The 20365-nt window shown below is 47.3% G+C and overlaps 2 non-coding genes and 1 pseudogene across 2 annotated transcripts; 1 reads left to right on the top strand and 2 right to left on the bottom strand.

Annotated features, from left to right (window-relative positions):
• Positions 1–9451: 9451 nt before the first annotated feature.
• On the bottom strand, positions 9452–9523 carry TRNAE-UUC (transfer RNA glutamic acid (anticodon UUC)). The gene has a single exon. It is a non-coding gene; the product is annotated as a tRNA-Glu (tRNA).
• Positions 9524–12740: 3217 nt separating this feature from the next.
• LOC129138113 (FAM231A/C-like protein) lies at positions 12741–13799 on the top strand (annotated as a pseudogene).
• Positions 13800–20294: 6495 nt separating this feature from the next.
• On the bottom strand, positions 20295–20365 carry TRNAG-CCC (transfer RNA glycine (anticodon CCC)). Its single transcript has one exon. It is a non-coding gene; the product is annotated as a tRNA-Gly (tRNA).

Raw genomic sequence — 20365 nt, 5'->3', positions numbered from 1 at the left:
ACCTTAATATCCATTCTTGCACAAGTTCTGTTAGGTATAAGCCAAGATGACATGAGATTGTTTTTTTTTTTACCCTCTCATGCCTATGTTTGCTTTTGCTTCCAAAGACCCTTCTGAGTAAGGACTATCCTCAGACTACTGGAGTCATTTAGTCACAAGCTTGCCTGAGGCTCAGAGCTGGCAATACCTGGGAGTTTATGTCAATCCCACAGCACCCAGCAACCCTGCCTGCAAAATATTGACCCATGATTGACAGGTGCAGGTGTATGAAAGCCCAGCTCCTTGACTTGAGGGGTGCCTTTGTGGTGAATTAGGTTTGGGAAAAGGGAATCCAGAGGCCAACTTTGTAAAAATGCAGATAGATAAATAGAAAGAAATCTTTGCCTTGGAAGTCCAGTTGAGAAAGAGAGTGATTTACTTGAGACTCTGAAAACAGAGACTAAAATCTTTACCTTCTCATGGGAAAGAAGCCTATGGTGAAAGAGAAACAAAGAGAAAGGTAGGAAATAGGGTGGGTCTACTCAGTAGCTTTAAACCACTCTGTCATATTATAAAGCCTGGTGAGGTTTTAACTAACACAAGTGCCTGGACTCTACACATAGAGATTCTGATTTAAATGCTTCCAGGTGGGTGGAAGCCACTAGTAGTCTTAAAACGCTCCCAAGTAATTTTACCATGTAGCTAGAGATGAAAAGGACAATCTATCTACTAGAATCTCAAGTAACCAGTATTGAAGTGCCCCAAATGTGCAGCTACCTCATAGAAAAGGCTTAACACCACCCATTGATGGAATTTGCCTTCATCTCTCCGTGGTCTTGTCTGCATAGCGTGGAAATAGAGAAGAGATAAAGAGGTAGATGGAGAGATTGGACCTGTAATTTGCCTATGTAGAGCAGTTTCTCAAACTTTTCTGACCACAGGATGCAGTGAGAAATATACAATTCTTTGTGATCAGTTTTTCTTTTCTTTTTTTGAGACGGAGTCTTGCCCTGTTGCCCAGATTGGAGTGCATTGGTGTGATCTTGGCTCACTGCAAGCCCCGTCCTCCCGGGTTCACACCATTCTCCTGCCTTAGCGTCCTGAGTAGCTGGGACTACAGGCACCCACCACCATGCCCAGCTAATTTTTTTTTTTTGTATTTTTAGTAGAGACGGGGTTTCACCGTGTTAGCCAGGATGGTCTCAATCTCCTGACCGCGTGATCTGCCTGCCTCGGCCTCCCAAAGTGCTGGGATTACAGGAATGAGCCACTGCGCCTCTCCTGTGATCAGTTTTTAGAAAATCTTTTACTATGTGTAATCCACCCTACCTAGAATTTAAATAAAGCCTGTAGTAATAAGCAGTCCACTATATTGATTTCACAACCCCTAAGTGGTTCAGAATTGCAATTAGAAAATTTTTACTTTTGGCCAGGTGTGGTGGCTGGAGCCTGTAATCCCAGCACTTTGGGAAGATCACTTGAGGTTGGGAGTTTGAGACCAGCCTGACCAACATGGAGGAACCCCGTCTCTACCAAAAAAAAAAAAAAAAAAAATTATCTGGGCGTGGTGGTGCATGCCTGTAATCACACCTACTTGGGAGGCTGAGGCAGGAGAATTGCTTGAACCCCAGGGGGTGGAGGTTGTGGTGAGCTGAGGTTGCACCATTGCACTCCAGCCTGGGAAACAAGAGTGAAACTGTCTAAAAAAAAAAAAAAGAAAGAAAAGAAATAAATTTTTACTTTTGCTCAGCCTTTTTATCAAGCAAAATCCCAGAAGAACATTTAGTATAAACATCTTTCTGTGAATCCTTATTTCTGTCCCAGCCACCATGACCCAATAATCTCTAGAGCCTGTTAGCGTTCTCCAGATTGAAGCCTTCCCTCTAGCTGCTCCTAAACTCTCTGATGTAGGGGAAAAGGTTTGAGGCCTCAATTCCCATCCCAGGTTTTTCACCTACAGATCATATGGCCTCAGCCTCTTGACACCATTGTCTCCTTACGGCCAAAGATGGAACTGTACTTGGGTGGTATCTGAGCACCCTGTTGGCTTTGACATTCTAGGGCTCTTCCCTTGGCACCACTCTCTTATTTAAAAGGAATAGGATGTGGACTTAGGAGGGTTATTTCTCTGCAAACTATCCTCTCTTTCTTATGACAAGCTATTTCTGAATGTGCACATTTGAGGCTAAGCAAATCCCTTCCTGGGAGGTTGAAAGACCCTTATTTCTCTCCAGAGGAGTATTATGGAGAGTCAATTGATGCTGAGGAGGTGGTAGAGACCTAGCGAACTCATCTGCAGTGGCTTTGAGCAAGGCTTTTAGAATCATAAGGTGGATGGGGTCCTGTGTCCTACACCACAGGCCAGCTAGTTCATTTCAGGAGACTTTTTTTTCAATCTATTATTACTATCTTCTTCTAGACTGTAGTTCACTACTGGAGATTATCCACTTAGTTGCACTCAGTTTGCACCTGGCCTGTATCACCACTCAGCTCTCACTCCAGCCTCAGGTATCAGCAAGACCTCACCAAAGATTATTGTTTAATTGTATGTGTGTGTGTTTTTGTTTGTTTCGGGTAACAACTAATGTTGGAACTATGAAAAGCTCTTCCCTACTTTTAACAAAGCTTAGTCACAAACAGTTCCCCAGTTGATGAGAAAAACTAAAACAACAGAACAATTGAAAGTCTGAATCTGCAAGCTCATCTCTGAGAACCGAATTTTACAGCCACTCCAGATTTGTACTCCAAATGGATAGTTTGATTGTAGAAATCACATCCCTTCAGTGATAACTGCCCAAGAGACAGTGATGCCTACATTCATAGATAATCCCCTTTCCCCCATCCTATATATAACTGGAGTCAACAGCAGCTGGAGGAAAATGGCAAGAACTTGGAATCAAGATTAGGTTAGAATAACACTGCTGTAGACAGTTTATCAGCTCTTCAGCATATGTCCATTTTCCTTGAAGGATGAGCCTTTAGAAACCTCTGACAATAAAGTTTATTTTACACCCATTCCATTGCCTATGATTTTTTCATACAAATCACAATTATAAAACTTTCTTGCTCCAGCTAAAAGCAGGAAACTCAATCATGAATGTGTTCACTAAATATATACCACAGAATGATAGCAACCAGTCTGGATGCATCACTTGATTCCAAAATTAAATGTTAGCCCTCAGGGGTGCAACTACATGTATCTCCAACTCTGGAAGCCACAGGCAACATATTCCTGTTTCCTTGCAGGGAAACAGATCTATAAGCAGGGCGGCAGTCTCACACATGTACATTCCTGGGAAACCCAAGGAAACAATGATAGTGACGCAGGGCAGGCAAGCCCCCAAACTGAAAGAGTTTTGCTAATGTCGCGATTGGCTTTCTATGTTATTTGAAGACTGAGGTCTCCATGAGGAGTGAAGATAGGTAATGCCTAAGGCTGAGGCATGACCTCACTGGGTCACCTTAGCTGTGAAGTGAGGTCAGTTGTCACCTTGCAAACCTTTTGGTAATCCAAATCTTGGAATGATTTCAGAATTTAGACACTTCCAGTACTTTTCCTGTCCTTGTGGGGAAAGCTTCTATCCACCTGTCGAAAGCGTCTATAAATACTAGCAAATCTTGTAGTTCCCTGTAAGGTGGCATCTGGGTTAAGTCTGTCTGCCAGTCTTCACCATGGTATGTTCCTTGGTGTTGTACAGGTTTAAGCAGGGATCGGGGTATGGGGTGGCTTCCTGAGTGGTAACCCTTTTTATAGTTTGGAACAGTCCCTTCCCCAAGAATATTTAGGAAACTAATTTGAATGGAAAATCCCATCCCAAATGTGAGGAATCATGAAAATGTTTAATTATTTCCCATCTGTCAGCCTCAGGAATAGAGTTTGTTCTTTTCTACCAACCATCCAGAGGGTCTCCCTGGAAGCCTTTTACTCAGTCCCTTTAATTTCCTTAGGGGTATAGTATGGTGTCACTGACACGGATGGAGTACCTGGTAGTAGTGCAGCAGCTTGAAATACCAGGGTTTCCTTAGCTGTGGCCTTAGCTGCTCTTTCCACCAGGGAATTTCCTCTAATAATAAAAGTGTCTCCCTTCTGGTGTCCCCTGCAGTGAGTAATTGTTATTTCTTTGGGAGTTGGACAGCATCTAAAAGTTCCAAGATCTGAGTAAAGTTGTATGGGGCATCCCTTGGCTTTTGATAGTCCCTTTTCCTTCCCTATGGCTGCATGAGCATGGAGCACCAGGAACCCACATTTAGAGTCAGTCAACACATTGACTCTTGAGAGTTTTGGTTTTCTTCTTCTTTTTTTGAAACGGAGTCTTGCTGTGTCGCCCAGGCTGGAGTGCAGTGGCATGATCTCAGCTCACTGCAATCTCAGCTCACTGCAAACTCAGGGATTCTCATGTCCCAGCCTCCCAAGTAGCTGCGATTACAGGTGCCCCCCACCACACCCGGCTAATTTTTGTATTTTTAGTAGAGACGGGGTTTCGCCATGTTGGCTAGGCCGGTCTCAAACTCCCAACCTCAGGTGATCCACCCACCTTGGCCTCCCAAAGTGCTGGGATTACAGGGGTGAGCCACCGTGCCCAGCTTAAGTCTTTTCATGGTTGGAAGGCCCTAATTAGAGCAGCTAATTCTGCTTTTTGAGCAGAAGTCTGAGAAGGTAAACCCTTGGCCTCAATGATTTCTTGTTGGCTAAGCTTCCTTTCTTACTCCCTCATGAATATAGCTATTTCCATCTCTAAACCACTCAACATTTGGGTTAGACAAGAGCTTGTCTTCAAGGTTGGGCCTTCTAGAGTAGAGCTCTTCCGTGGTTTCCACACAGGAGTCAATGAACTGGGGATCTGTTTCTTGAGACGTGAGGTGCAGCAACAGAGTAGCAGGGTTTAAAAATCAGCATACTTTCAGGGTAACATCTGGGGTGTCAAGCAGAAGGGTCTGATATTTAAGTAACTGGCCCCCTGTTAGCCATTGGTGTACTTTTGCCTCTAGGACCCTCTGTACTGTACTTCCTGGGGTGGCAGGGGGTGGGGGTGGGGTGGTATGGCATCTAATTGTTGTCCCAAGGTAAACTTAGTGGTTTCTTCTAACAATAGAGTGATGGTAGCCACAGATCTCAAGCTTCCTGGTCACCCAGCTGCCACCTGGTCTAGCTGTTTAGAGAAATAAGCCACTGGTCCAAAGTAATTCCTCAGTCTTTGAGTTAGAAAATCCAAAGTTGTCCCTTGTTATTCATCCACATAGAGGGTGAAAAGCTTTTCTAAGTTCGAGAGTCCTGAGGCAAGGGATGTCCCTGGCTTTTCTTTTAAGGCTAAGAATGCCTTTTGACAGGTTCCAAGCTCCGACTCCTGGGTTCACACCATTCTCCTACCTCAGCCTCCTGAGTAGCTGGGACTACAGGCGCCCACCACCACAGCCAGCTAATTTTTTGTATTCTTAGTAGAGATGGGGTTTCACTGTGTTAGCCAGGATGGTCTGGATCTCCTGACCTCCTGATCCACCCGCCTCGTCCTCCCAAATTGCTGGGATTACAGACGTGAGCCACCGCACCCGGCCAACAATTTTTTTTTTTCTTTAATGAACAGAGCATCAGTGAATGATAGTGCAAGTTTAAGACACCTAATAGACAAGTTAAAGGAGTCCTCCAGGCAGAAGGAAACTGACACGGGATGAAAATCTGGATGAAAAAAAAAAAGACACTAGAAATGACATCTACATAGGCAAATATATAATTTTAACATCTGACTGTTTAGCTGGGCACGATGGCTCACGCCTGGAATCCCGGCACTTTGGGAGGCCGAGGAAGGCGGATCACTTGAGGTCAGGAGTTGGAGACCAGCCTGGCCAATATGGTGAACCTTCCTCTCTACGAAAAATTCAAAAATTAGTCAGATGTGGTGGCCCAAGCCTGTAATCTCTGCTACTCAGGAGTCTGAGTCAGAAGAATGACTCGAATCCGGAAAGCAGAGGTTGCGGTAAGCCAAGACTGTGCCACTGCACTCCAGCCTGTCCGATAGAGTAAGACTCGTCTTAAAAACACCACCACCAACAACAAAAAAAACAAAAACAAACAAACAAAAACACATCTGACTCTTGAAACAAAAGTAATAGAGATGGATTGTAAGGTTTATAACAGGTATAAAGTAAAATGCATGACACTAGCATAAAGGCAGGGAGAGGAGTCATGTGAAGAGGTATGATGCCACTTGAAGGCTGACTGTGATGGGTTAATTTTTGTGGAAAGCAAGGCAGAATTTTTGAAGTTTGTTTCTTCAAATACTTTGTTTCCCGTACATACAAGCTAGTTTGTTCTGCAGAGATCTTATTTTCTAGGAGGCTTGGAGGGGGACCTTCTGCTGTCTGTCCTCATGGGATGCACAAGACACAAGGGAACAGTCTTTCACTTTTAAATACAGTGATAGGTCTGAGGAGATAGATACAGCTGCAATTTTTTTTTTTTTTAAATGAGATGGGATTCTCACTGGCCTTGAACTTCTGAACTCAGTGGAGGCTTCCCCTACGTCGGCCTATCAAAGTGTTGGGATTACTAGGCGTGAGGCACTGCACCCGGCCACAACCACCAACATTTAAAATCACGTCCTTGGGTGGTGTCCAACCACCAAACTTACGGTTAACAGCCGAACGCGCTAACCGACTGCGCCACAGAGACAACGTCAATTGTCTACTTTCATCTCTATATACATTAAGCAATCACAAAACCCTAGGGGTTGCCATTCGCTTTCTGCGGGACAACTGTGCAGACTACAAAGCTTCGGAAAACCGGAGAGGCTGAGTCGACTAATCGTCTTGCTGCACGTTAGAAACGCGTGCATTGCGTGACTCTGAAGCCAGAAGGGCGGCCGAATGGCCTTCACCCTGCGTTCACCCTCGCCTGCTTCAGAAGCCAGTGCCTCTGGAAATGCCTGGATCTGCGACCCCAGCCTGAGCCAAATGGGGCCCAAGGGAAGCTGAACTCCTCGACGGCTCTCACGGTAGCTCTTTCTGTTTTTTTGCGCCGCCTTCAGGCAGTCATCTGCTCCGCTTGCTCTCCCTTCACTCAACTCGGCTTCAGTAGATGGGGTCGGTGGGGCGGGAGCGGGAAAGAGGCAGGGGAGTCAAAAGGGAAAACGTGAAAAGGAGGAGGGAGAAGCAGGGGAGACCAGGACTAGACGATGGGACAGCTCAGGATGCCCGTGCAGAGGGCACCGGCTGGATGCAGAGAAGATGGGACATGTATCAGAATGGAGAGGGGGAAATGGGGAGATGTGAGAGAAAATCACAAGAACCTGTAGCTGCCCAAGAATAAAGAAGTAAAAATCGCATAATGTTTTTACATTAATAAAAATAAAATCGGAGGACCAGGGGCAGTGGCTCACGCCTGTAATCCCAGCACTTTGGGAGGCCGAGGTGGGTGGATCACTCACTTGAAGTCAGGAGTTCGAGACCAGCCGGGCCAACATGGTGAAAGCCCGTCTCTACTACAAATAGAAAAATTAGCTGGGCGTGGTGGCGCACGCTTGTAGTCTCAGCTACTCAGGAGGCTGAGGCAGGAGAATCGCTTGAACCTAAGAGGCGGAGGTAGCAGTGAGCCGAGATCGTGCTGCTGCCCTCCAGCCTGGGCGACAAAGCGATATTCTGTCTCTCAAAAATATATATAAATAAATAATAGAGGGGTGGGGAAGCAAAACGATGGGCAGTAGGTGTGGGGCGCCTTGGGATTCTCTAGTGGTTAGTAGTCTGCGTTGTGCCTGCAGCAACCTCTGTTCTAATCCGAATCCTGGTACAGTCAGACTCTATCTTGGACCCACTGGGGCGAACCCACGTGTCTTTTGGTTTGCTTTTGATTCCTGCAGCAGCTGCGGCCTTTATGTGCAGCCAGAAAGCCGGAAAGCAGGGTTTACCGCTGGCCCCACAGCGCCATACTGTCTGGGGAAAAGAAGGAAACCCAAGAGTACACAAACAGTGGCCCAAAGACAAACCTTCGAAGTGCTCTATGCCTCACCGTTTAGCAGAAAATATCAAGCAACTCTCAACCTAGCTGGTCTGTAGCTTCCACGAATGAAATAATGTATTTATTGCAGTCTTTCTGGTTGAGATATTTCAAATATTTGGTGGAGCTTTTAATGAGAGAGAGAGACACTATCGAGTGTGGAAGAAAAAATGAGGGGATGTGAAGATGAGGCGACTTTAGGACAGAAAAAAAAAGAGACAAGGAAGCCATGTAAACGTTTTCGGGTGGGCGTGAGGCGATGTCAGTCTTGAACCCCGTTATGTCAGGTAAAGAGCTCAGCCTCTTCTAGCACAAACACCGTTTCCCACATGGAGGAAATCACAGGGATCAGCAACTCTAGAGTGAGATGAAGAAGCTTCACTCTGGGAGAACCCCCTTCGTGACCACGGTCTCTCCCCTGCCAGGTAAGTGGAAATGAGCACATGGCCTGCAGGGACAGCACAGCCTCCTCGCCCTGGCCGGTCGCTCAGAGTCACCACCCTCCCCACTGCCGCCCCTCGCCAGTCTTCCAAACCACTCTCCACCAAAGATTCCACCGACAGTCACCCCACAAGACAACCCAGGCCGACTCTCAGCAGCGGCTCCCGCCCCGCAGCCACCGGGCCCTCTCACCCCCGCGGTTCTGCACACCGCCTCTGCCGAGTCTGTGCACTTCACCTCCCTGGCTCCCGCTCTCCCCTGAGCTTACAGTGGACTCGGGGTTCTTCCGAACCCCTCTTGGGAGTACTGAATGGAAAAGGGGGAGCGTGCGCAAGTGCTTGGTAGAGTGTAGACATCGTGGGATTTGACTGTGGTACCATCGCTTCGACGTCCTAGTGCTGATTTTTCCACCTGCCTTCTGCTTAGGGCACCGGCAGCAGTTTTCCATCTGTGCCTACTCCACCTGCTGTCCTTGTTGGGTCAGCGAACATCGCCTCCCTCTACCGCTCAATCAGCAAACGGGACCGCCCTCGAGGACCTCACCCGCCGCTTACCCCCCTAACAAATTCACGGGCATCGCCTCCGGTCGCCTCTTCCCAAGGCCTAACGAGCGCCTTCGCTGGCAACGGAGGTGAGGAGGCTCCGCTGACTGGCTGGTGCCCGTGTCCGGGGCTGCCACAAACGCCACGACTTGGCTTGGCCTCTCTCTTAGTTATTCGCAGCTCAGCCCGATAGGCACCTCCGGGGTGGCGACGGGAAAGAGTGTGGGCTTATTGGGTGCAGCTCCATGGGGTCTGGCATCTCTGCCCGGCTGTGTACACCGGAGCGAGACGCTCCGTCGCTCTCTAAAGCTGCTCCCGCGGATGACGGACACGGAGATAAATAGGAGCGGTGTGTCGTGAGAGGTGGTCCACTAGGACTTGCCCTCCTTCGCCCGGCTTTGCCCCTCGCTGCGGAGACTGTTCTGCTTCTGGCCCTTGTAGCAGGCCAGCTGACAGCGTAGTGAAGGAAGATTCCTGCGGGAGGGCGGCCAGTGTAAAACAATTCCCTGACCGGGAATCGAACCCGGGCCGCGGCGGTGAAAGCGCCGAATCCTAGCCACTAGACCACCAGGGACACACCGGAGGGAGCTTTCTCTCCCTTCTTCCGTCAGAAGCGACAGCTTCCCTGAGCTCTGGGAGGACTTGGGCCTTGTGAGGGTCGCTCTTTGCTCCTGGAGTCTCTCACAAGGCCATTCCCTCCCTGCTTTCTTCAAAAAAAGAGCCTGCAGGCGGCACACCGAGGGCTCCGCTAGGGACACCAAGGCCACGAGTCCCGAGTCCTGGAGCGAGTTGCAGCGACCCGGCCGCAGCTCACCACTGGACTAGAGATGCGCCTTTGCGAGGCGGCAGCAAGTGACCAGCCGGTCGTGGGTCGCCAGGTCCGGAGCCGCGCACCAGGTTGCCAGGAGGAGGCGGGAGCCCGGAGGCGCCCGGGGTGAGACGGGGGCCCCCTCTGCATCATAAAGGACCCAGACGCCAGCACCCTCAACGTCATAAGGAATCCGACGGATGCGGAAACCGAGACGGGCTGGATGGGAAACTCTTTCCAGGAAGGCTCCGGGGCCCTCAGCTGGTCTCCGACCTTCCCCTGCAACCTGTGACACCTGCCATTTTCCCATCTTAGGCGATGGCAATGCCACCCTTCCGTTTGCTTCGGGCAAAACTCTGAGAGTTCCCTCTGACGCTGGAGATTTTTCCTCAGATCCAAGAGCCAACTGGTCATCAATTCGTGATTTCCCATCGGCTAAGTGCGTGGGCATTGAGCTACACGCGAGTCTCCCCACCTCTGTCGAATGGCTACTTCGGGGTAGGGGAGGGGCCCTCCAGTGGATTGTAAGGTGTTTAGCAGCAGCCGTCGCCTCCGCTGACTAGATAGATGCCAGGGGGTTAACATTCTCCCTCCCCGCTTCCCCCATTCGTGACCTAGTGTCCCAGCGGGGATGGGAGAGGCGTGTAAGGGTGAAGTTGCCCCCTCTTGAGAACCACTGATGCGCGTTGTCCTGCTCTGAGCTTGTGCAGAGGACTCTCCAGATGAAGGCTGAGGGGTCGATCCAGCTTGAGACCCCCTCGCTCCCCCGCACAGTCGGACCTTAGGATTGGAGGCTTTTAACATCTCTACGTCATGAGATTCGAAACCTTTAGGTCTTTTCTTCCGTCCTGTCCTCCAAATCAGCCTCTTCCGAGCCTGTTGACCAGGGCCAGCCAGGCAGAGGGCTGGGTTCGCTCAACGAGGCTCCTCTTGGCCCTCCTGGAGCTTCAGGCCTCTTTCGGTTGCAGAGAAGCTTTATGGGCCACTTCCTTCGGCATCCCCGGGGGCAGGTGCGCGGTGCCCCTGGAAGAAGAGGGTTTGACCGCGGTTCTCGACCCCCGGCGCCCAACTTCCACCTCGGTGCGCGCGCTCTTCCAGGCTCCTGCTGGTCCCACTCGCCGGGAGTTAGGTCTCGGGTCAGCCTGAGTTCCCGAGACGCCCAGGCCCGGAAGGACACGTAGGGGAAACCAGCTGCTCTCTTTGGTCTTGTCCGCAACGGACCCCTTTCTGCCGGGAAAGAAAGGCGGCGAGTCCTGTCCTGTTGGGTAGGCGGAAGAGAGATCAAAGGGAAGACAAGAAAAATCCTGGAGGTTTCTGGATCTAAAGTTACCATGAAGTCGACCTAACCTCCTCTGGAGGTCCTCCCAGTCCTCCCGTGGCTGGCGATGGTGAATCGAGTTTCCGTCTCCAGTTTGCCAAGGCGGACAAAGCCGACACAATGGGCCTGTCCACTATCTTCTTTCATATACACAAAATGTCAGCTCTTCCTGTTTCTGACTGGCAATATGCCGCCTGATGACCAGCTTAGCAAATTAGAGACCCTCCATGGGACTTCATCTCTGTCTTAGTTCGGGCTTCTCTAACAATGTACCATAAACTGGGTGGCTGATTCACAACAGAAATTGATTTCTCACAGTTCTGGAGGTTGGAAGTCCGAGATCAAGGTGCCAACGTGGTAGGGTTATGGTGAGGACCTTTGTTCTGGTTGTAGACTGCCACCTTCTCATTGTATCCTCAGGGGGCAGAAAGAGGGCGAGAGAGCTCCTCAGGGTCCCTTTTATAAGGGCATTAGTCCCATTCAGACTAATGAGACTAAATCCAGACTCTGTGCTGAGTGTTGTGGATTTTTTGCATGTTCATCCTCCCCGCAGGCAACTGGAGATGTATTGTCCCCAGAGGGTATAATAGAGAATCTTCCGTCACAAGTCAGCAACCAGCATATGTGAGTGACAGCATGTGTCCCACTCAGAAATGAGAGTGTATTAGTCCTTTTTCATGCTGCTGACAAATACATCACAGAGTCCAGGACCAAAAAGAGGTTTAATTGGACTTACATTTCCATATGACTGGGGAGGCCTCAGAATCATGGCGGGAGGCAAAAGGCACTTCTTACAAGGCAGCAGCAAGAGAAAATGAGGAAGAAGCCAAAGCAGAAACCCCTGAGAAACCCAGCAGATAGTGAGACTTACTGGCTATCAGGAGAATAGCACAGGAAAGACCCGCCCCCATGATTCAATTACCTCCTCCTAAGTCCCTCCCACAACACATGGGAATTCTGGGAGATACAATTCAAGTTGAGATTTGGGTGAGGACACGGCCAAACCATATCAGAAAGGAATGAAGTGACAGCATATCCTGATGTGTGTGATGGTTTCATGAGTTATTATCTATTTCAAAATTTATTGCAATGTGTGAAAAAGAACAAGGACTTGTACTATCTGACTTTAAGGCTTACTATAAGCTATTAGAGACAAGGCATCAGGAGTGACAAACAGATGAACAGCCTGAGTTAAAAGACCTGAAATTGATCCACAGCTATATGGTAAATAAATGGGGTTTCAATAAAAGAAAATAAATCATTTCAATTAATGAACTTCTATATGGAGGTGGGGGAGACCAACAATGTTATTCTTCCTCACACTACACACAAAAGTAATTTCAGCCGCATTACACACCAAAATTGAAAAGTTAAAGATATGTGACTCGTTGGCAGGCAAAGATTAGCCTACCAACAAGCAGGACACAGAAAAAATACATATAGAAGAAAGACATGATAAATGAGACTTCATCAACATTAGCCACACCTTCTCATCAAAAGATACCACTAAGAAAGCGAAAAGGCAAGCAAGACACAGAGAGAAAATAGTCACAAAACGTATCTGACCTCCACACCCTGCAATTATAATTATAGCGGTCTGATACACTGCACCCAGTTTCTGCTGGAGTATTTTCTGGGTGTCTCTAATGAGTAAGAGAGGGACCCATGGGATATTCCTTCAGTTCCCAGATGAACAGTGGGAAAGACTCCACATTGACCAACCTTGGGGGCCTGAAAACCCAGGTCCTCAAGGAGGATAGAGTATACCTGGACCCTGACCCAGACCCCTGGATGGGCTGTGCCAAGAGACCCAGCAAGGGAAGGGATTTCCTCCTGCCTCAGGTTCTCTGTTCTTCTGTGGTTAGACCACCTGAACCCAACTCCCTCCCCAAGCACTAGAGATGGGCTTTTCCAAGGGCTGGGGATCTGGCTGTCCTGAGGACAGCTGAGCAAGGGGGTCGAGGAGGAGCTTGGGTTGTGGAGGAGAGGAAACCGGGTAAGATGCGTGAAACAGTTGGCTATACCAGGCACAGAGAGGACCCGCTGGGACCCAAGAGCCTGCATGTGAAGCCAGGCCTTGGGCCACCTTGTCCGTCAAGGGGGTGCCCACTTCCGTGGTGTCTTAAAAGGGACTGTGGAAAGAGAGGCCTTCAGCCCATACCTCTGAATGCTTTTCCACCACAGCATGCCCTGTGGCCTTTATCCTGCTGGTGTGGAACAGTCAGACGCCTGCAGGGCTGCAGAGCCTCTGTACTGAGCGGCATCCCAGCCTGAGTGCCAGAGCTCAGAGGGCAGGCCCCCGAGCAAGCAGAGAGGAGGGCACCTTTTGGACAGAACGTGTGGGACAAGAGCGATGGCTCATCCGTTCAGGTTCCTCACAAAATGAGAGTCAGGAAGATCAGGGCGCAGGCCTGATTTCCCAGGCAGGGCTGAAAGCAGACAACCGGAGGGAGAGCAGCACCTGGGCCAATGAGGTAGAAGACAGAAGACCACAGTGTACTCCTGCCCTCAACCTCACCCCCTCCCACCCAAATCCTCCACACTCCCTGACCACCTTCCTCAGAAGTGTAATAGGAATCCAGATACCCCCTGGCCTGGTTGCTGCAGGAGGCACAGTAGCCTGATGGAGCCTGAGGCAGGTGTGGGAAGATGTGGATTGTCTAACTGGAGGTTGGGAGTCCAGGGTGTAGAAGCAGCTTGGAGTGCAGGATTTGGTGGTATGTGTGTGGCAGTAGGCAAAAGAAAGAGACAACTGGCCGGCGCGGTGGCTCACGCCTGTAATCCCAACACTTTGGGAGACCGAGGCGGGCGGATCACGAGGTCAGATGAAGACCACGGTAAAACCCCGTCTCTACTAAAAATACAAAAAAGTAGCCGGGCGTGATGGCGGGTGCCTGTAGTCCCAGCTACTGGGGAGGCAGAGGCAGGAGAATGGCGTGAACCCGGGAGGCGGAGCTTGCAGTGATCTGAGATCGCGCCACTGCACTCCAGCCACTGCACTCCAGCCTGGGTGACAGAGCAAGACTCTGACTCAAAAAAAAAAAAAAAAAAAAAAAGAAAGAAAAGAAAGAGACAACTGAGCCACTTGAAATACCATGAGAATTCAAATTTAGAAAATTCCCGGGGAACTATGCATGCAGGCACTCACCAGATCCACAAAACAGCTGCTGCATAACTGCATGTTGCAAGCAAACATGTTTCAAAAATTGCTGATTTTGAAACAGCCTGATGAGTTCACAAAGACAATTTCTGAATAGTCTTAAGAGCAGAGGTGCACTAAAGCCACTGTGCCCTGCAGGCCCGGATCCCAGTAAGTTCTTTAAGGAGTAAGTCTTACTTCCATTTATGGAAGATTTTTGGAGTTGTCCTTGGTCACCCCCAGGAATGTTTTGGTTAGGAGTAGAATTTTAGATGTCATCAATTTAAAAATTAAAACTAAAACGCTGGAACTCATAGAGAGATAAAATTAAGAGAATACATTCACTATCCTGAGTAGAAAGATTTCTTATAGAACATAACAGGCTTTAAAAATAAAGAAAAAATAGGGCAAAATTTCATCAAATTAAATGCTTTGAGAACTAAAATTAAAATCCAAAGCCACTCAACCAACTGGACAGACTGCTTCTTGGCCAAGGAGACCCCAGAGAAGTCTTAAATACTGAGTTCCTGCCCAGTAGTTGGAAGCTCAGACACCTCTCCTTATACTCTCTCCCTTTGTGGTTTAGACACAACTGACCAGCATTATTGTTAAAATAGAGATCCTAAGACTGACAGAACAGACTCCTTGCAGTAGTAAGATACGGTATTATAAACGAGACCTAAGGCCACGCCAGGCAAGGTGGAGTCATGCGCCCCTCGACTTAAAGAATAAACTATGTTCTAATTGCCGCAGGTTTTTTTCTTCTTCCTTTTTTTCTCTGGCTAAACAAGCACTGGCCTTGAGATAAGCAATGCTGAAGCACCCATTACCATAAACTGACTGAGCCCTCCCTACACAAGCCGTAACTACAGCTTTGATTGGACAAGAGACTGATTTCAGTAACTTTCCCTTGATAAGAGACCACTGGCTGTGGACTGGTTCTGGACAGTTTACAGAGGCTGTGCACTTGATTGCCTTTGTGTCCCTGCTTCCCCTTTTGAAGCATAGGGCCTAATTATAATGTATTTAAATGTTGTCTCCACCCCAAAGTGAACATGGCTTGCATGTAACAGGCTTGTTTACTCAGCATGCATGCAGCAGGATCCCTTCATGAATATTCAGAGCTCCTCCTATTCCCTGTTGAATATGCATATGTGGCCCACCAGATCAACATAAATCCCTGTTCCCCTCTCCCCTCCCTGGAAACCTACTTTTCGGTTTCAGCAGGAGGGTTTGCCTCCCAGTCTGTGGGAATGGCCACCTTGCAGGCTGTAACCATTTATAAAAAATAAAATCTCCCTTCTAAATTTATAAATTGTGTGATTTTTCAGTTGACAGCTTTCAGTCAGACTTTTCACTGAGTGGGAAAAGTCACTTGCAATATATTTATTTTAAAAATGACTCCTCAGGATACAAAATTCTTGTGCAAAGATCACAAGCATTCTTATACACCAATAACAGACAAACAGAGAGCCAAATCATGAGTGAACTCCCATTCACAATTGCTGCAAAGAGAATAAAATACCTAGGAATCCAACTTACAAGGGATGTGAAGGACCTCTTCAAGGAGAACTACAAAACACTGCTCAACAAAATAAAAGAGGATACAAACAAATGGAAGAACATTCCACGCTCATGGGTAGGAAGAATCACTATTGGGAGAATGGTCATACTGCCCAAGGTAATTTATAGATTCCATGCCATCCCCATCAAGCTACCAATGACTTTCTTCACAGAATTGGAAAAAACTACTTTAAAGTTCATATGGAACCAAAAGAGAGCCCACATCGCCAAGTCAATCCTAAGCCAAAAGAACAAAGCTGGAGGCATCATGCTACCTGACTTCAAATGATACTACAAGGCTACAGTAACCAAAACAGCATGGTACTGGTACCAAAACAGAGATATAGACCAATGGAGGAGAACAGAGCCCTCAGAAATAATGCCACACATCTACAACTATCTGATCTTTGACAAACCTGACAAAAACAAGAAATGGGGAAAGGATTCCCTATTTAATAAATGGTGCTGGGAAAACTAGCTAGCCATATGTTGAAAGCTGAAACTGGATCCCTTCGTTACACCTTATACAAAAATTAATTCAAGATGGATTAAAGACTTAAATGTCAGACCTAAAACCATAAAAACCCTAGAAGAAAACCTAGGCAATACCATTCAGGACATAGGCATGGGCAAGGACTTCATGTCTAAAACACCAAAAGCAATGGCAACAAAAGCCAAAATTGACAAATGGGATCTAATTAAACTTAAGAGCTTCTGTGCAGCAAAAGAAACTATCATCAGAGTGAACAGGCAACCTACAGAATGGGAGAAAATTTTTGCAATCTACTCATCTGTAGATTCATCAGAATCTACAAAGAACACAAACAAATTTGCAAGAAAACAACAAAGAACCCCATCAAGAAGTGGGCGAAGGATATGAACAGACTCTTCTCAGAAGACATTTCTGCAGCCAAAAGACACATGAAAAAATCCTCATCATCAGCGGCCATCAGGGAAATGCAAATCAAAACCACAATGAGATACCATCTCACACCAGTTAGAATGCCGATCATTAAAAAGTCAGGAAGCAACAGGTGCTGGAGAGGATGTGGAGAAATAGGAACACTTTTACACTGTTGGTGGGACTGTAAACTAGTTCAACCGTTGTGGAAGTCAGTGTGGTGATTCCTCAGGGATCTAGAACTAGAAATACCATTTGACCCAGCCATCCCATTACTGGGTATATAAATCATGCTGCTAAAAGCCAAATGATTATAAATAAATTATATATTTATTTGATTTATATGATTATAAATAAATGATTATTATAAATGATTATAAATGCCAAAGGATTATAAATCATGCTGCTATAAAGACACATGCACACGTATGTTTATTGCGGCACTATTCACAATAGCATAGACTTGGAACCAACCCAGATGTCCAACAATGATAGACTAGATGAAGAAAATGTGGCACATATACACCATGGAATACTATGCAGCCATAAAAATTGATGAGTTCATGTCCTTTGTAGGGACATGGATGGAGCTGGAAACCATCGTTCTCAGCAAACTATCGCAAGGACAAAAAACCAAGAACTGCATGTTCTCACTCATAGGTGGGAATTGAACAATGAGAACACTTGGACACAGGAAGGGGAACATCACACACCAGGGCCTGTTGTGGGGTGGGGGGAGGGGGGAGGGATAGCATTAGGAGATATACCTAATGTAAATGACGAGTTAATGGGTGCAGCACATCAACATGGCACATGTATACATATGTAACAAACCTGCACGTTGTGCACATGTACCCTAAAACTTAAAGTATAATAAAAAAAAGTCCATAAAAAAGATTCAATTCTTGAATATATAAGAGAACTTTTGTAAATCAGTAATATAGAGCTAAGCCAAATAAAATAGGGCAAAATATTCGAATAGGCCTTTGCAAAGGAGAGTTTCTTATATGCTGGAAGCCATAAGAAAGTATGCTTCATAGGATTGCTCATTAGGCAAATACAAATTAATTCCACACTGAGATAGCACTAACTACTCACCAGTATATGGCTACTTTTTTTTTTTTTTTTTTTTTTTTTTCTGAGACAGGGTCTCATTCTGTCACCCAAGCTGGAGTGCAATGGTGCGATCTTGACTCACTGCAACATCCCCCTCCGGAGTCGCTGGGACTACAGGTGCATGCCACCATGCCCGGCTAATTTTTGTATTTTGAGTAGAGACAGGGTTTCGCCATGTTGGCCAGATTGGTCTGAGAGCATAGCTACATTTAACAAAGTTAGTACACCAAATGCTGACAAGAATTTGGTGCCACTTCAACTGTCATCGCTGGTGAAAAAACATTCTAGAAGACTGGCAATTTATACTGATGTTAAACTTATACTCAGGTCATGACCCAGCAATTGAAGGACTTCCATGCATCTCAAGTGCACACAAAGACTGTTATAAGAATATTCAGCACAAGAATTCAATAACCCCAAAATTGAGAAGTGATCTATGAAACTACGTGGATATATCTCATGAGTATAATGAATGTAACTGCAGAAAAAAGGCCAGACACAAAAGATATGTACATTCACTCATGTGAACTTTAAGAACAGGCAATTGTAACCTGTGGGAATAGACATCAGAATAGTGATTAACTAAGAGGACACAGGGTGGGAATCACCTGGACAGGGGCTCTAACAGGCCTTTCTCAAATCATGGCAATTTTCTATAACTTGAGCTGGGTGGTGATAACATTGATCAAAACTAAACAAATTGCACTAAAGATTTGTGCACTTTATGTGAACTGTAGTTTCTTTACTGTTCTCATTGCTTGAACCTGGGAGACAGAGGTTGCAGTGAGCCGAGATTGAGCCATGACACTCCAGCCTGGGTGACAGAACAAGACTACGTCTCAAAAATAATGATACTAGTAATAATTTACTGTTCTCATAAAAATTAGCAGATGGGGAATGGAGGCAAGCCTGTGCAGACCATGACAACTAGTTTAGATTTTATTGTCAACTCATTAAAAACTCGTTCTCGTTTTGTGTTTTTAAAAAATTCCACTGATACAGCCGTTTTCTCTACCAGAAAAGACTATAACCGCATTATTTCATCAGTGGAAGCTACAGACAAAGGGCCCTTGAGAGGCGGCATCTTCACCTACGGGAATTTTTCCTGCTCAATTGTGAGACAAAGAGCATGTCCACGTTTTCCTATTGGCCAGGCCGCCCCCTAGTTTCTGCGCTGTGGGCTAAACTCCAGAAGCTGGCGCCCTTCGGGGCCAGAGGTTTACTCTGCTCTCTGGAGGCTGCTAGGATTAAAGGCAAAGCAAACGACAGGTCTATTAGCCACAATCACAGGCTAGAAAACACTACCGTGACTCAGATTAGAACCGAGGTTGTGGCAACCACAACTACAAGTATTAACCACTACACGACCACAAAGCCTGCTGACAAGCATTGCACTTCTTCTATTTTTTGAATGTAAAAACACTCACACTATTTTATCTGCTTTATTGTTGGACGTCCGCAGATTTTCGTGCTTTTCTGTCTTTCATGCGCTTCTCCCTTTCTCTCCCCATTCTGCTACATAATTAAAAAAAAAATCTCATCTCTCAGGATCCGGCCACTGCCTCTACAACAAGCCTCCTGGGAGGTCTCTTTGTCCCATTGACATCTCTGCCTTCTTTCACTCCTTTTTTTTTTTTTTTTTGACGGAGTCTCGCTCTGTCGCCCAGGCTGGAGTGCAGTAGCGCGATCTTGGCTCACTGCAACCTCCGCCTCCTGAGTTCAAGCGATTCTCCTGCCTCAGCCTCCCAAGTAGCCGGAATAGCAGGTGCATGCCACCACATTTGGCTAATTTTTGTATTTTTAGTAGAGATGGGATTTTTCCATGTTAGCCAGGCTGGTCTTGAACTCTTGACCTCAAGCGATCCATCTGCCTCGGCCTCACACAGTGCTGGGATTACAGGCGTGAGCCACCGTGCCCGGCCAAATTTCAGGCCAACACCTGTTGACACACATTGCCAGACACACGGAATCTCTCGGGGAACACCGATGGGCCCACAAAACACGCGGAGGCCGCGGTCGTTGACGATGTGAGCAAATTCGGTTCACGGTGTCTGGGGTACAGCCCTGAGGGTCTACTGGCCACCTCTGCGCAAGGACCAGTCTCCGCCGCTCCCCTCATCTCCACGCAGATTCTTGCCCACGCACCACCCCTTTCTTTGGGCCGCTGACGCCTCTTGGACCTCTGAGGTGACTGTCCTGCCCGCAGCTTCTCTCCTTCCCAGAGCGTCATTTCTTGATCCTCTCCATAGTGGCTCAACGGTAAGCCCAAGGTCCAGCACGCGAATCAGGAACCTGATGGTTCTTCGGGTTTGCAGGGATCCTTCCAGTGAATAGATGAAAGTCACAGGTACCAGTATCAAAACTGCAGTGACTCACCGGAAACACTTCATGCTTGTCAGCTTGCTAAGCTGTTTGAGTCCAACAACTGCATGGGGTCCTGAGTTAGTCTCCTGAATGTCTCCTGCCGCTACTTTCGTGAGCGGAGTGAAAAAGACCCCGTTGCATTGGCCGGGAATTGAACCCAGGTCTCCCGCGTGGGAGGCGAGAATTCTACCACTGAACCACCAATGC

The sequence above is a fragment of the Pan troglodytes genome, chromosome 1 (assembly GCF_028858775.2).
Source record: "Pan troglodytes isolate AG18354 chromosome 1, NHGRI_mPanTro3-v2.0_pri, whole genome shotgun sequence".
In the NCBI taxonomy this organism is placed as follows: domain Eukaryota; kingdom Metazoa; phylum Chordata; class Mammalia; order Primates; family Hominidae; genus Pan; species Pan troglodytes.
The sequence above is the reverse complement of the archived record's forward strand: the minus strand, read 5'-3'. Positions and strand labels throughout refer to the sequence as shown.